Below are 18,441 nucleotides of genomic sequence, written 5' to 3'. Positions count from 1 at the left end.
CCAGATAGATTAAGGTGGGTGGGGCATTCCTTATTTTGTATACAAAAATTACTGTTTTCATAATTTGGATGATATTGTATTAAGGTTCACTAAAATGCTCTATTAGTCACTAGGATACTCTGTGTATTGTATGACGAGAATGCTCTCTGTATTGTTTAGTATTCATGTGGTTGCTCTCTGTATTATATATCAGTCACTAGGATGTTCTCTGTATTGTTATAATATTTATGTGGTTGCTTTCTGTAATGTACGTCACTCGCTCTCTGTATTTATTTTGTTTTGGGTACATGTTAAATAAATATTCCTTTATGATGGAAATTGTTTGACTGCCTTTTTAGTTCTTGCCACCTACTTTTTAAGGTCTCTCTCATGTATTATGACACTGTTTTTTTTTTCATTTTAAGCCATTAGGCTCCCTCAACACTTTGATGTGCCCAGAGCACATTTTAGGTGCTCTGGGCACATCAAAGTCTTAATCCAGCTCTGATCATATTTACATCCATATACAGAGTGGCCAAATTATTATGCTCACCAGGTGATTTTATACAAAATAGCTATTCCACAGATAATGCTTGTAAAGTGTGTCTCAAACTGTATAAGAATGGAAAGGCAAAGGTATGCAGAGACTTATGAAGAGTATCAGTAAATAAGCTGTAAACTACGCAACTTGATACATTTTGATTGTGGAATGATTGTTGGCACTCGTAGCAGCATTAGCAAAATGGCTGCACTGGGGAAATGTTCCAGGGTGGCAGTTGTTAATGTGTACACAGAGTGGACCAGCAGACAAAAAAATGGGTCTGAGTGCAAGACCTGTGGCCATAAATGGCTATTGGATGCTCCAGCAGAATGGAGAGTGGGCAGATTAATTCAGTCCAGCAGTGCATCAAATTACGGATAATCTGAATCAGAGATCAATTCATACGGCCTCTCAATGAACAGTATGCCGCTCATTACATTGTATGGGCTACAGAAGCAGAAGGCCTGTCTGTACGCCATAGCCATCTATAAACAGGGAGAACCACCTCCAGTTTGCTGAGGAACACAGGAATTGGACAGTAAATGACTGGAAATGGGTCATGTTGTCTGATGAATCCAGTTTTCATTTACACAATGCAGATGTAGGATGAGGAATGGATATGGAGACAACAGCATGAAAGCTTGGATACTTCTAGCATCATCAAGACTCTTCAGGCTGGCAGAGGCAACATTATGGAGACGCAGCGCATTTGGGCTGATATTGCCCACAAAAAATACTGACAGTTAGTAGAACCCATATCTAGAAGAATTCAAGCTGTATTAAGGGCAAAATGTGGCTTAACAAAGTACTAACCCGGTGGTCATAATAATTTGGCCACTCAGTGTACATATTGGGCATAAGTAAAAGACATATTACGGTACAGTGAGATTATTAGTAACAGTTCAGTATAGGTAGTTATTCAAAAGATATTACCATTTAGAAGCTCTTTACAATGTATAACTACGAAATGCTTTTTAGGTCACTGCAATATCGCAAATCACTCTGTGAGCAATTTATGTTACAGCTGTAACAGAAATGTAACATTTGATTATTTAAAGCCTATGCGGTCTGTCAAGTTATCCTCAAATCCTTAATAATGTACTTTTCTTGGCTTTTATCCCAAGCAGTTTAAATTCTTCCTCTGGACTGTAATGGGCACCAACAATCCTATACAAATCCATGCATTTACTAACCTCTTTACAGAAAATTAGCACTTTTAAATTATGTTACCTGCATCTCTATTATTAGTGTTTAATTTGCATCTGTACAGTACTTAAGTTACTGGTTCTGATCATTTTAATTACTGGTAGAATATATTTATTTATTACAGAATGGGAGATGAGGATATGGAGCTCTGAGATAATGGGGTCATGCCAACATGGGCCATTAAAAGCAATTTAGGGTACTCTAAGTGCCCCCTCAGTCAGTTGCTGTGCCCCTGCTCTCCTTTAGTTATGTGAAACTTTTTAACTGTTAAGCTTAAGGCTTCAGCTCAGCTGCTTTAGATTGCGAGGCAACTGCACACTCACAACCTATCACTGACCGGAGGAGCCAAAGCTGACAAGTAAGAAGCACTTAGGACCTCATTCAGAGCCGCTCGCAAAATGCAATCGCTCACTCTGAATGAGGACGGCCCCTTTTCTTTTGAAAGGCGGCCTCCTGGCCGCTCGCTAAGCTGTGGGTTACCATCCACAGCTTTAGCGAGTGACTAGGCGATGGTCGAGACCATCGCGACCATCGGGGCTTGCGAAGAGACCTTTGCGGTAGGGTCTCGTCTACCGCAAGCCCCAGGCAGCTTCCAGCTCTAAAAGAGCAGGAAGCACCCTACTGACATCACTGGTGATGTCAGTAGGGCCGCCTGCAAATGGCAGGCGTTCCTTCAGGAACGCCACAATTTGTCTGGCCACCCCCCCACCACGCCTACAAAACGGGGCGAGCTGTCGATCAACATCGACAGTCGCCCCTTTTGTAGCGAGCCCCGGAGTGAGAGAATTTCTCTCTCGCTCCGGGGCTTGCGTACGCGCTGTGCGCAGGCGGCGCGTGTGCAGTGCCCCACCATCGACCCGCTTGCGAGCGCATAGGCGCTTGCGAGCGGGTCTGAATGAGGTCCTTAGTGTGAGATGATTGTGTACTTAAACTATTTAACAAAACCTCTCATCTCCATTTTCAGCCATTGTTTCACTGAAATCCCTAATACCATGAAAAATACTTAGGGGCACATGTGTAGTTGGACGCATTTGTGATCCAAATGTCAGTAGTAAATGATGGACACATAACAAATCAGGTTTAGTCAGGAGCAACAGTAATTACCCCATTAGAGAAACATAGATAACAGAGATGCGGAGTGACAGTTTGCATTTGAATTTGTGTATGTGTTTGCATTTAATCATATCTATATAATATATTAATAGCAGAAGGATGACTATTATGAGTAACATATTTCTATGATGGCATTGTCTGAGCAGGGCACATGATATACCAAATTAAAGGTCCTGATCCGTAGCTTTAAAGAAAAATATTGGTGTTGTTATTGGTATATAATAGTGGTGTGCACCGGCCACATTTCGTGTTTTGGATCTGGATCTTTCTTTGTGTTTTGGATCTGGATTGGTTTTGCCAAAACCACCCTTCCGTGTTTTGGGTTCTGGGTTTTGTGTTGTGGATCTGTATTTTTTTGAAAAAAAGCATAAAAACAGCTTAAATCACAGAATTTGTGGGTTTTTCTGCTCCTATGCAATTATTAACCTCAATAACCTTCATTTCCACTCATTTCCAGTCTATTCTGAACACCTCACACCTCACAATATTGTTTTTATGGCCAAAAGATCGCACCGAGGTAGCTGGATGGCTATGCTAAGCGACACGAGTGGGCGGCACAAACACGTGGCCCATCTAGGAGTGACACTGCAGTGGCAGACAGGATGGCAGTTTGAAAAACTAGGCCCCAAACAGTACATACTGCAAAGAAAAAAAAGAGGTGCAAGATGGAATTGTCCTTGGGCCCTCCCACCCACCCTTATGTTGTATAAACAGGACATGCACACTTTAACAAATCAATCATGTCAGCGCCAGGGTCTGCCACATGACTGTGGCTGAAATGATTGGTTCGTTTGGGCCCCCACAAAACAAGCTGGCAATTAATGTGTCCCTGCACAACCTGGCTCTACGGAGGCAAGATGTCGTCCTCATCCTCCTCATCCACCGATTCCTTGGATAAAACAGGAAAAAGGGATTTAGGTGTCCCTGGACTGCTTATGGTCTTAGCCAAAGTTTCTGAACTTGACAGTAACTTTTTATGAATGCGCTGCAGGTGCCGTATAAGGGAGGATGTTCCTAGGTGGTTAACGTCCCTACCCCTACTTATTTCACCTTTACATATGGTACATATGGCAAGACAGTTGTTGTCCGGATTTGGATAGAAATATTGCCAGACCAAAGAGGTGGAATGTTTGGTCTTCTGCCCAGGCATGACCATGATGGGCTTTTTCATCCCACGCACAACAACTGTCTCCCCCGGAGCCTGATTTAAACAAACCACATCACCATCAGAATCCTCCTCTCCAACTTCCTCCTCAGTGCCAGCTACACCAGTATCCTCATCCTGTTGTACTTCAACAGTGACATCTTCAATTTGCATATCAGCAAGTGGACTGTGGGTGCTCCTTTCAGCACTTGCAGGGGGCGTGCAAATGGTGGAAAGAGCCACCTCTTCCCGCCCAGTGCTGGGAAGGTCAGGCATCGCAACCGCCACCACACTTGGACTCTCCTTGGGGATGTGTGATATCTTCTTAGAACGCACAGTTCTTCGCTGTGCTTTTGCCAGCTTACCTTAAACTAATAAAACAAAAATGGATAGAGCGCTCTGTGGTAATTCGTTCTAATATAATGTATTGGTAATGTCTAAATAGATCTAACTAACAGTCTAAATGATGTACTGGTGGGCAATATCTTTGGGCTGGATGTTCAGGACAAAAATCCTATTGTTGTGGAAATAGTCCGGTATCCAAATGTAAAGTCCCAAATGATAAGATGATGTATATTTGTCCCAAATGGGAATATTGTAGTCTAATCGTAATGCCTCACTTATCCATTTTTGTTTTATTAGTTTAAGGAATGTTGGATAATTCCCGAGAGAGCAGCTAGTGGATGCACACCCTCCCTATTAGCGCCGACTGTTTTTTTCCTGTTTCTTTTGCCAACTTAACTCGTTTGATTTTTTTAGCGGGAGGAGGGCTTCCATCGTCATGTGAAGCTGAACCACTAGTCATGAACATAGGGAAAGACCTTAGCCGTTCCTTGCCACTCCGTGTCGTAAATGACATATTGGCAAGTTTACGTTTCTCTTCAGATGATTTAAATGTTTTTTTCAAAGTCATTTTCCTGAACTTTGTCATTTGGGATTGTATGTGCCCTCCACTATGACATTGGGCATCGGCCTTGGCAGTCGACGTTGATGGCATGTTATCGTCTATGTCATGACTAGTGGCAGCAGCTTCAGCACTAGGAGGAAGTGGTTCTTGATCTTTCCCTAATTTATTTTTATCGGAGAAAGTTTGGTCCTCCATTTATTTTATATTGATATATACGTGCGGCTAAGGCGCACACAAACACAGAAAATTATTTTTTATTTTTGTTGGAGACTAGTACACTTTGTGGGTTACACCACCCTTTAAGAAATGAGCCAGCCGGCCCTTTACTTATGGGACACAGGCGCACGCTTGGCGCTGCTCCTTTGTTGATGCACATGCAGCCACAGTGCACACAATTCACAAACACCAAAAAATATATATATTTTTATTTTGTTTGGAGTGCCCTTTGGGGGTTACAGCACCCTTTAACGGTCAATCAAGCCGGCCCTTTATTTATGGGACACAGGCGCACGCTTGGCACTACTTTGTTGATGCACGTGCGGCTACTGCGCACACAATTCACAAACACAAAAAAATATATATTTTTTTATTTTGTTTGGAGTGCCCTTTGGGGGTTACAGCACCCTTTAACGGTCAAGCCAGCCGGCCCTTTACTTATGACACAGGCGCATGCTTGGCACTACATTGTTGATGCACGTGCGGCTACTGCGCACACAATTCACAACCACAAAAAAAAATATATTTTTATTTTGTTTGGAGTGCCCTTTGGGGGTTACAGCACCCTTTAACGGTCAAGCCAGCCGGCCCTTTACTTATGACACAGGCGCACGCTTGGCACTACTTTGTTGATGCATGTGCGGCTACTGCGCACACAATTCACAAACACAGAAAATATTTTTTCATTTGGTTTGGAGTGTACTTTGGGGGTTACAGCACCCTTTAACGGTCAAGCCAGCCGGCCCTTTACTTATGACACAGGCGCACGCTTGGCACTACTTTGTTGATGCACGTGCGGCTACTGCGCACACAATTCACAAACACAAAAAAATATATTTTTTTATTTTGTTTGGAGTGCCCTTTGGGGGTTACAGCACCCTTTAATGGTCAAGCCAGCTGGCCCTTTACTTATGACACAGGCGCACGCTTGGCGCTGCTCCTTCGTTGATGCTCGTGCGGCTACTGCGCACACAATTCACAAACTCAGAAAATATTTTTTTATTTTGTTTGGAGTGTACTTTGGGGGTTACAGCACCCTTTAACAGTCAAGCCAGCCGGCCCTTTACTTATGACACAGGCACACGCTTGGCACTCCTTTGTTGATGCACGTGCGGCTACTGCGCACACAATTCACAAACACAGAAAATATTTTTTTATTTGGTTTGGACTGGAGTGTACTTTGGGGGTTACAGCACCCTTTAACGGTCAAGCCAGCCGGCCCTTTACTTATGACCCAGGCGCATGCTTGGCACTACTTTGTTGATGCACGTGTGGCTACTGCGCACACAATTCACAAACACAGAAAATATTTTTTATTTGGTTTGGAGTGTACTTTGGGGGTTACAGCACCCTTTAACGGTCAAGCCAGCCGGCCCTTTACTTATGACACAGGCGCACGCTTGGCACTACTTTGTTGATGCACGTGCGGCTACTGCGCACACAATTCACAAACACAGAAAATATATATTTTTTTTGTTTGGATTATACTTTGGGGGTTACAGCACCCTTTAACGGACAAGCCAGCCGGCCCTTTACTAATGGGACATAGGCGCATGCTTGGCATGCTCCTTTGTTGATGCACGTGCAGTCACAGTGCACACAATTCACAAACACAGAAAAAATATATATTTTTTTAGCACTTGGGGGGAGCACCCCTGATGGACAGAGCACCCCCTGGACAACACGACTGGGACACTGCACAGGACTTTGGAGTGGATACAGCCCCTATGGACCACTGACTGCACAACACAGTCCAGCCAGCCCCTATGGACTTTGAAGTAGTGGACACAGCCCCTATGGACAACAGCAGCACAGCACAACACAGCCAGCCCCTATGGACTTTGAAGTAGTGGACACAGCCCCTATGGACAACAGCAGCACAGCGCAGCACAGCACAGCACAACACTACTCTGCACTACACTACACAGCCCAGCCAGCCCTAACTCCCACCCTCCCTCTTCACTGTCCACAGCCGAGTGAGAAAATGGCGCCGACGCGGGTACCTTATATAGGATCCAAAACCCGCGATACCCGGAAGGTGGGATGATGAAGTTTTGCCTCGATTTCAGATCCGAGTCAGGCGGGAAAAGTCGAGCCTGACTCGGATCGGCCTCGGATCGGGGGGGCTCGGGGGGGGTTCGGATGTCAGAAATCCGAACCCGCTCACCCCTAGTATATAAGCACGTTTTGCGGGGACCTAAATCACCGACTACTGTGCTATTTCATTATTCACTACTATATGCTTTGTTTACACCAAGCATGCCTAGAGGCCGTTCTCGAGGACATCGACGTGGTGGAACCCTTACAGGTCGTCCAGAGCACGCAGTTCAAAAATATTTGAAATATCTTTGCGATGTATTCAAATATCACATGCGAATCCTGGTGATATTATCACTACACATCAGTATCTAAGATGCGGATTGTGATAAATAGGGTCCTTGAATCCATAAAATAAACAGCAGTTTGATACCTCCTATTGTCAATGTTCTATTAACTGTACCTTTTATTATCAGAATTATCTGTCCGTCATTGCTCTGGCAACATATAATATAAATTAGTTATACTAGTGTACACATAATCTGCACCAACAACAAAAAATATGCATATTTTGTAGGAATTCTAATACTGTATGTTTTATTGTATCACTTATTTTATGTATTTATTATCCCGAAATGATTTTATAACATTATTATTATTATTATTATTATTATTATTATTATTATTATCATCATCATTTATTATTATTATTATTATTATTATTATTATTATTATTATTATTATTATTATATGTCTAATGATTTCCTTGACTCTAAACACACAGAGGTCCAGTTAATATACTGCCCGTATGCTAAATGCCTTTTGAATTATCATCTTGTGTCTAGACAACTAGCATCAATGCTATTTGGCCCTTTTGTGCTATGTGGCACAATTTTCTCACAGATCCAATCATTCAGTGGCCAAACAACTTGATTGCATAGTATGTAGGCGTCATTACTGTAGTTACTTCTCTGACACCTCATTTAAAAACAAAAGTTGTACGTATCCTAACATCATTACAGGGCTTCAGCAGGAGTGACAGTCCCCTATGGACTTTATTAAATGTGTCAGTAGCTTACTGTCATCCTTTATTGGATGTTGTGATTCAGAGTGCTAAAAATAGTTCTAGGTACATACAATGAAAACTTTGTGACTTTTTAATACACTGTATAAGAAAAAACAATGCATTTTGAAGAATTTTGGAAATTGTGTAATGAAACAAATTATGTATAAAGCTGCATACACACGTAACGATTTTTTGAACGATTTAACCATAACAACATCGTTATCGTTCAATCGTTGAAAAAATCGTTCAGTTTCTGAGTTATAACAATGAACGATTATCGTTCATGCACATTCCCGTCTGTAGTTTGTAGTTCATTCTGACTGACCAACTGAACGATTTTCATTAAGGGAAGTTACAAAAATCATTTGTAGTTCAAAAAATCATTCATTATGGAGCATACACACGGTCAGATTTGTCAGATGAATGATTTGAACGATTTTATCAAAGTTTTGAACGATTTGAACGATTTTTGACTGCATTAAAATGAATGGAATCGTCCAAGTCGGACTGCAAACACATCAGACGTCAAATATCGTTATCTGACAAACGGGAACGCGCATCGTTCATCGTCCATCGTTCAGGCATGTCAGATATGTCAGATTTTCCTTCAGATATGAACGACTGAACGATTTTTAAATCGTTATCGTTCAGATCTGAAGGAAAAATCTGACTTTAAAAAATCTGACAGATAATCTGACAGAAAATCGTTCATAAAATCGTTGGTAACAAAATCGTTGTGTGTGTATGCAGCTATACTGTTTAACTACTTAACTAATTTTTTTTCCAAGAACCGCTCAGAAATTGTCGTTATGTTTTATAACTGAATTAGGTCAAGAACATCTTTATAAAAGTAATTCAACACGATTTTATGAAAACAAATATTTTTTTAAACATCGTATTCGATAAAACTAGCAATTGTATACTGTAATGATGGCCATTGACAGCTGTACCATCGATGGCCGATGGTTTGAACCATCAATTGTTTGAGACCACAGCCAGTGATGTTTCATCAACATCGGTTTGAAAACCATCGATGGTCGGTGCCCATCCCTAGTATACTGTATAGTATACCATCCCTAAGTGGAGGCCCCATATCGAGTTTTGATCGTAAAGGAGTGCCATAATAAAAATAAAATGACCTATAATATCAATGTTAAAAATAAATAAAACCGTAATATTTTGGATGTGCCGTGACGTGACCTGGTGTCATGATGTCACAGTCCAGTGACTGCCGGCGTGGGAGTGGCTTTGCAGCCATTCTCTCACCAGCTACTTCCCTTCCACAGTGACGGACGCCCCCTGCGGATGCCACTGGACCCTCCCACACCCCTGCCGGACCCCGTAGCACCCTTCCCGTGAACACCGCTGGACCACCACACCCTGCCATGGATGCTGCTGAACCCCCACATTGCCAACCAGACCCCTTGCGGACAACGCTGGACCACCACGCACCACCAGACATGTGTATGTATATATATATATATATATATATATATACAGTATAAAGTATATAGTGTCCGGCACTCAATTAAAACAATCCACTGTGCCTAGGTGTCCAGTTCCTTTTGGACTCCGTTGTAATCCAAAATATATACACAAAAAGAAAATACAACCACTGTACTGTATTTACCAAAACACAGTTACACAAATAACATCTTATTTGCTGACACGCACCTTCATCAAGACTACCAATATGTATAAAAAGTACTCTTATAGCCTGCACTTGCTCACAGAATATAGGCATGTGGCATATCATTTTAATCAGCAGAAGCTTGTGCTAACTATTTGCAATGCTGTGTGAATAAGACACATTTGAAGTAGGAGTGTGCACCAGCCAATTTTCGTGGATCTTTATTCGTGTTTTGGATCTGGATCTTTCTTTGTGTTTTGGATCTGGATTGGTTTTGCCAAAACCACCCTTCCGTGTTTTGGGTTCCGGGTTTTGTGTTTTGGATCTGTATTTTTTTGGAAAAAAGCATAAAAAACTGCTAAAATCACATCATTTGGTTTTGTTTTTGTTCCTACTCTATTATTAACATCAATAACATTCATTTCCACTCATTTCCAGTCTATTCTGAACACCTCACACCTCACAATATTGTTTTTAGGCAAAAAGGTTGCACAGAAGTAGCTGGATGACTATGCTAAGCGACACAAGTAGGCAACACAAACACATGGCCCATCTAGGAGTGGCACTGCAGTGGCAGACAGGATGGCAGTTTGAAAAATTAGGCCCCAAAGAGTACATACTTGGCGCTGCTACTTTGTTGATGCACATGCGGCTAAAGCGCACACAAACACAGGAAAAAAAAAGTAAATGTTAAAATTTTTTGGGCACTTTGGGGGCTACACCACCCTTCAACAGACCAGTCGGTCCTTGCCTTGACTTATGACACAGGCGCACGCTTGGCGCTGCTACTACTTTGTTGATGCACGTTCGGCTAATGCGCACACAAACACAGAAGCAGAAAAAAAGAAAATGTTTTAATTTTTTGGGCACTTTGGGGGTTACACCACCCTTCAACAGACCAGCCGGCCCTTGACTTATGACAGAGGCGCACGCTTGGCGCTGCTACTTTTTTGATGCACGTGCGGCTACAGCGCACACAAACAGTTAATAAAGAATTGTTTTTTTTGCACTTGGGGGGAGCACCGCTGATGGACAGAGCACCCCCTGGACAACACTACAGCACCTCTTTAGGACTACAGCCTTTATGGAACACTGGGCCTGATTCAGAGCCGGACGCTATTTGCGAACAGTCGTTCAGAAAAAGGGGCCAGCTATTTAAATTGAGCGCTCGCTCTTGGCGGTCTGTTGACGCCTCTATGTCTGAGTGAGCGAACGAAACATGCGTTCGCTATTTTGTAAAGACGCCCCCTGGCCGTTCGCATCATACGTCATCTCAGCTATTTATTACATTAATCGAGTACATCAAAAGGCGTCTGAACTGCTCGCAGTGCTTGTGGTTGGATTTTCCTACTGCAATCATGCGAACAGTTCAGGCTAAGAGACAACCAAGTGACGTGGCCGATGACGCTGCTTTGTTAATTATGCACACCCTTAAAATGCCCGTTTTGACCGTTTGGCACGCCTGCGTTCGGATTTCCCCCCCCCCCGTTTTCAAGCACCTTCCAGTGTTACCACCCACAAACGCCTCATCCTGTCACTCAAATTAGCAGGCACTCGCTATTTTGCGAGCGCACAATTTCCGACCACAATGACTGGTTGGCGCATGCACATTACGACCCATAGGCATGCGCAGTTGTGCGAACATCGCTTGGAGCGAACGTGTGACCGCTTACGAGCGGCTCTGAATCAGGCCCTCTGCACACAAGTCACAAATACAGAAAAAAACAATATTTTTTTTATTTTTTACAGCACTTTGGGGCTTACACCACCCTTCAACAGACGAGCCAGCTGGCCCTTGATTTATGACACAGGCGCACGCTTGGCGCTGCTACTTTTTTGATGCACGTGCGGCTACAGCACACACAAGTCACAAACACAGAAAAAAATGAATTGTATTTTTTATTCAGGCACTTTGGGGGTTACACAGAAAACAAAAAATTGTTTTTTTTGCACTTGGGGGAGCACCCCTGATGGACAGAGCACCCCCTGGACAACACTACAGAACCCCTTTAGGACTACAGCCTTTATGGGACACTGCACAACACAGGCCAGCCAGCCCCTATGGACAACAGCAGCACAACACAGCCCAGCCAGCCAAAATGGACTGTGGAGTGGACACAGCCCCTATGGACGACAACAGCAGGACAACTCCCACCCTCCCTCTTCACTGTCCACAGCCGGAGTGAAAAATGGCGCCGACGCGGGGACCCTTTATAGAATCCAAAACCCGCGAGATCCGACAGCAGGATGATGACATTTTGCCTCAATTTCACATCCGAGTCAGGCGGGAAAACTCGAACCTGACTCGGATCCGGCTTGGATGGGGGGGGTTCGGATTTCAGAGATGCGAACCCGCTTATCCCTAATTCGATGGTAAAAAGATGCACGAAAAGTCGCTTAGCGCTACCGAATCACACCACAGCATGGGGCGACTAGAAGGGCTGTTTAGCACGCAAGGAGGCTAGATGCATTATGACACATCTGTACATTCACTTTTAGTTATGTTAAATCACAATAAAACGTAACTACCATCCATACAGTATTGTTGTACTATTTCAGTGGCTTAAAAATAAGAAAACATATTCACCTTGCCTTGCATCGGATGTGTATCATGGTCATGTTTTTGCTGCAGCAAGGCCTAGTAGAACTACAGGGGAAAATGCTTATGTACTGTCAAGTCAGTGGTGGGCTGGGCCGGGGGGCAGGGTGCCATGTGCCCCCCGGGCCGCAGCGTCATACGGGCCGCGGGCCGGTGCAGTCTGTGTCACTGTGACACAGACTGCACCGCGTGTGTAGCGCTGACCGGACGGAGATCGGTCAGCGCTACACAGCACAAACACACAGCCGTCGGAGCCGGCAGCTGTGTGTTTGCTGTAATCAGCAGCCGCTGAGAGTCTGTCAGACTCTCATCGGCTGCCGCTGCTCCCACTGCGGGAGCCATCTTCCGGCTCCCGCAGTGGGTAATGGGAGAGCCGTCGTCATGACGACGTCTCTCCCATAATGCAAAGCGGCCACAGGAGCCGGTGGAAGCGTCGGGACCAGGAGCGGGAGTTTCAGGTAAGTGTTTTTTTTTTTTTTTCATTAAGTCTCTCTCTCTCTACTGGGGGCACTAACAGGGGGGGATTTCTATGGTCGCACTACCAGGGGGGGATTACTACTGGGAGCACTACCAGGGGGGGGATTACTATGGGGGCACTACCAGGGGGGGATTTCTATGGTGGCACTACCAGGGGGGATTACTACTGGGGGCACTACCAGGGAGGTGGATTACTACTGGGGGCACTACCAGGGGGGGGCCTGCTACTACTGGGGGCACTACAAGGGGGGGACTACTACTACTGGGAGCACTACAAGGGGGGGACTACTACTACTGGGGGAACTACAAGGGGGGACTACTACTACTACTGGGGGCACTACAAGGGGGGGCTACTACTGGGGGCACTACAAGGGGAGGGGACTACTACTAGGGGCACTGCATAGGGGGGAGGGGACTACTACTAGGGGCACTACATAGGGGGAGGGGACTACCACTGGGGGCACTGCGAGGGACCACTGCTGGGGGCTCTATATAAAGGGCAATACTGGGGGTACTGCATAGGGAGAAGACTACAACTGGGGCCACTATTTAAGGGACATTGCATAAGGGTTACCACTATTGGGGGCACTGCATGGGGGGGTGGACTGCTACTGGGGGAACTGCATAGGGGGTACCACTATTGGGGGCACTATATAAGGGGCTTACTACTGGGGGCACAAGGGGCACTGAACAAGGGGGACCACTACTGGGGGCACAAGGGGCACTGCATAGGGAGGGATCACTACTGGGGGCACTACTGGAGGCCTGCATAAGGGTGTTATCTCCTGTGGCACACGGGGGCACTGCATATGGGCACTACAACAGGGGGCTGCCCCTAATCTTTATTTTTACCTTACATTAATCCCATATGGACCCGCCTCCTCCCTGAAACACTTGAGGGGGGGCGGCGCCGTAGCACGCATGTTCTTTGGGCACCCTGGCTACACGCTACTCCTCTGCCAGGGCCGCCTGCATGCATTTGCCCCCCAGGCAAAAAGTTGCCAGCCAGCCCCTGTGTCAAGTCCAATGTACTTTAGTTCCATTAATTGTGACTATTCATTTGTCAGTGTTGAGATCTTAGATATTATTCTGCTAAATGTCTGTCTCTGACATGCTTAGTAATAGTGGTGGCTCCAGAGGTGGGGCTGTAGCACAGTTCAAAATTCAAATAGAGGAGCCACACCAACTGTCACCCCAATGCTGCCTAACATCGCCGGTCAGAACTCACTGGCAGGTGGTGTGGCTCTATATGAATTTTGGACTGTGCTGCAGCCGCACCTCTGGAGCCGCCACTGCTCAGTAGATACCAGAACTCTCTGGAACTGACATCACTGACATCAAAGTTTATACCAGCTGTCATTAACTGTAATATAGCTGTTACTTAGTAAAGTTGGTTACTCCTTCTGATTGACTTTCAGCTTTTCATTAATACAAATCTACAGAAACTGCTATTTGGACTCTTTGAGGAATATTTAATAATAAACCAGGGGCAGAACTATGGGAGACAATAGATGTGCCAGCGCTGAAGGGGCACCTCCTCCATCGTGAGGGAATATCTTCATCACACTTAGGGCTGTAAATATGTACCCTACTGTACAGTTACGGCCGCCCATTACATGGCACCTGAGAAGCTACCATACACTAGTGGAGGACAATCAGCTGCCGCTTCCATCTATCTATAGCCTGCCCCTGCTCACTGGTGTCACGGCTCCTCTGCAGATTCTTATTCCAGGGAGACACAACTCCCCGACCCACTCCTCCCTGGCGGAAGCTCTACCTACGGTCCTGTGCGGTGGGCCTGAGCATAAACGTGGTTGCAGATCTTCCAGGAGTTGGATGTCAACAAGGATGCAGTGGTGCACCAGATGGAGCTGCGGGTAAGAGGGCATGGGAGGCGGGGGTCTTGGGCACCAGTGACTGAGTCTGGGGGCAGATCTGTGGTGAAGCAACTTGCTTCCAACTGGGCATTTTGTGATTTGTAGTCCCACCAGAGTGGCAGCTTTACAGTATCTTTACTCAAACTCAGGGCCTGATTCAGAGGTGCGCGCTATTTGCATGTGCTCGCTCTGAATCAGGGCGTCCCTATTTTTTTTAATACTGGCCTCCAGGCTGCTTGCACAGCTGTGGCTGACCACCCACAGCTTGTGCGAGCGGGCTGGCGATGGTCGCGATTATCACGACCATCGGCATTGCGAGGAGACCCTTGTGGTAGGGTCTCAGCACTTGCAATGCCAAGTGGACTTCCAGCTCTAATAGAGCCGGAAGTCCACTACTGACATCATGAGTGATGTCAGTAGGGCCGCCCACAAAGGGCAGGCATTCCGCCGTTTGTTCAGCCACCCCCCTTACCTGCCTACAAAATGGGGCAAGCTGTCGATCAACATCGACAGCCGCCCCGTTTTGCTACGAGCTCCGGAGCGAGTGAAGGTCCGTCTCACTCGCTCCGGGGCTCGCTTACGCGCGTGCGCACTGGCCTACAATTGACCCACTTGCGAGCGCTATGTGCTCGCAAGTGGGTTTGAATCAGGCCCTCAGTCCTCAAAGACCCCACATCGGGTGGCTTTCCCCTCCATCAGGGGTATCAGGAGGGCTCCCCACCCCACATCAGGTGACTTTCACCTCCATCAGGAGGACTCTGAGCCTCATGCTAATTGCACTATACAGGTCACTATCTTATCTGTGACTAACGCATAGCTGTATATACTCCTAATTAACCCCAGGGCTGTAGCTGAGGTCGCTCTTCATACAAACATACATTACATTGCTCAGTGCAGTCTCCATCTTTATAATAGACAATGTTGCAATGTTATTTCTTATCTTGTGTCTCTGGTATACGATGGGAATGGCTATATACCTTTGCATGTGTTCTAGGCACATTAACTGAAGGGGATCTATACACAACCCTAATGCAAACCATTAATTTCTTGTTCAGCACTACTGTGCATGAGTGATGGGATTGGAAAGTGCCAGGGAGGGATGCTGTGTTATCCTGCGGTAGTGAGGAGTGTGACCTCAGATTGGGGAGGAAAGGGATGCATCGTGCACACATCTGTCATAGTGATCGGTGTCTCCAATGCAGCGCTCCCACCCCGGCTCACTGTGTCTGTGTGTTCAGCCACTTCAGTGAGAGCACAGGCTGATCCCTGATGTTTCCTCCCCTTCTCTCTGCTTTCCCCTTGCCTTGGGGAATATATGCCTGACAACTAGGGGGCATAGATAAACAGAATAACAGAGCCTGCTGCCCGCAATAGCTGCGATCACATGACTTACTACCCGTATATTCAAAGGACCCAGGATCAAGCCGGCAAGGGTAAGAGTGGACGTCTGTCGAGCATCAAAAGGTGAGTCTTTGCAAATAGAGGGGGGGACCAGCGGCCGGTTCCACGGAGCCCACAGTGAACGGACTCCACTGGCACCAGAGGGGCTTGGTAGTGGTTGGTGGTGGTGGAGGTGGGGGGGCACTATGATGAAGATTTGCCTAGGGTGCCGAGATTCTTTGCACCAGCCCTGCCTGTCACCCACTGCCGGTCACTTCTCCCTGTCACCCTCTCCCTCTCAACCTCTGCTTTTCACTACTGCCTGTCACCTCTACCTATCACTCTCTCCCTGTCACCCACTGCCTATCCCCTACCTGCCTATCCCCTCTCCCTTTCACCCATTGCCCATCAACTCTCCCTGCCTGTCACCCACTGCTTCTCCCTGTCACCTCTCACCCTCTCCCTGTCACCCACTGCCTCTTCCCTCTCCCAGTCATCCACTGCCTGTCACCTCTCCCTGTTACCCACTGCTTCTCCCTGTAACCCACGGCTTGTCACCTTCTTGCCTCTCTTTGTCTATCTCTTGACTCTCCCTGTCACCCTCTACCTCTTTCTGTCACCCACTGCACTTTGAACTTGGAGTAGGCCGGTGGAGGGGGCCCAAAGCAAATTTTTGCACCTGGCCCACCACTCACAAGTTCCGCCACTGGTACCTGCCTACATGTCCATTGTGCATACATGTCCGCATTGGTGTGCAATGCACGTGGCTGCAGTTAGTTCTGGAGGAACTGAAACAGATATTTCCAATATCTGCTGTGCACCCTTCATTTATGACTGCAAAAGCAGACCCAATGGGTTTATATTGGGACTGCTAAACTGTCAGATTTAGGGCCTGATTCACCAGCGATTGCAACTGCCATTATGCAATTGTCCGATTATTGCATCCTGGCGTATGTATACATCGCAGTGCATGTGCGCCAACACCCCACTGCAATGGTGACAGCGATCGCAGTGACTACGCAGACCCATCGCAGAGTGATTGACAGGAAGTACTGTTTGGTGATGGTGATGAGGGAGTGGTCGGCGAAACGCAGGACGTGCCAGTCTGTTTGAACGCTGTTGCAGGGGCGTGCATAAATAAGCCATTGTGATGCCATATGCAGCTTGAACATTTTTGAGTAAAGTCAGACCTTGTACAAGTGTGCGTGAGGCTGCCATGTTACAGATAGTTTTGCAGTCTTGCTAATTATTAGGGATGTGTGTAAGGTAAAGGGGGCGTCCTTATGTTAGACTGTGTATGGCATTGCGATCGCAATCATTACCAAACCTTTGCAGTGAGACTGCGTGCTTAATCACTATTGTGATCGCAGTTGTGATCCGTACTGAATTGTGCGCTTAGTTTTGGCCCTGGTAGAGTGGTAGTAGACTATGGTCTACTCTATAGCAATTTTTTACAGAGTGCAGAGTGAGTTTGAACCTGAAAGCAAAGTGATGGCTGTAGCTCCCCAGAATTGAAAGATGCACGCTGATCACTAGGTAGATTATCAATACGAGCCCTCCAAGGTGGCAAAGCATCTGCTGTTTCTTAGACATACAGTGCAGGCTTCTTTAGTCTGGGATGATTGTATTCTTTTCCATCTTCACTTACTGTAGCCATTCTGTTGTTTTACACTTCTGGACGCATTTATTTGATTTACATTAGTCCACAGGCTTTTTAAATGTGTATGGTTATCCTCAATTTAATTGTAATATTAGGTATACTATTTGTTATTGTCTAAGCAACGGATAGAATAGGTTTTTTTTTCTCATGTTTAATCTTCAGGTTGTAATTTTTAATGTTCTTAATGCATGGCTCTTCCTTCTATCCATATAGAAAATATCTATGTTAGACTGTGACTCCAGCCCTCGTCCTTTTCTGCAAAAACTGTTATTTTCCCCCATCCTACCATTACCCTTGCATGCTCCACAGCATGTGTTTATAGTTTTTGCTTTTTCTAGCTAGCATTGTTTCTCCCCTAGGTGTTGCTTTAATTTTTTATTTAGTCTCTAAATCCTTGGATCCAATTACCCAAAAATGGCTGCCACACCTCTGTATTATTATCATGGTTGCTGTATTTTATGCAAATCTAAACCTCTGTATAATTATCATGGTTGCTGTATTTTATGCAAATATAAACCTCTGTATAATTATCATGGTTGCTATATTTTATGCAAATCTAAACTTCTGTATTATTTTCATGGTTGCTGTATTTTATGCAAATCTAAACTT

Source organism: Taudactylus pleione, unplaced genomic scaffold (assembly GCF_031769625.1).
Source record: "Taudactylus pleione unplaced genomic scaffold, aTauple2 ptg000037l, whole genome shotgun sequence".
Lineage (NCBI taxonomy): Eukaryota > Metazoa > Chordata > Amphibia > Anura > Myobatrachidae > Taudactylus > Taudactylus pleione.
Note: the sequence above shows the minus strand (reverse complement) of the source record.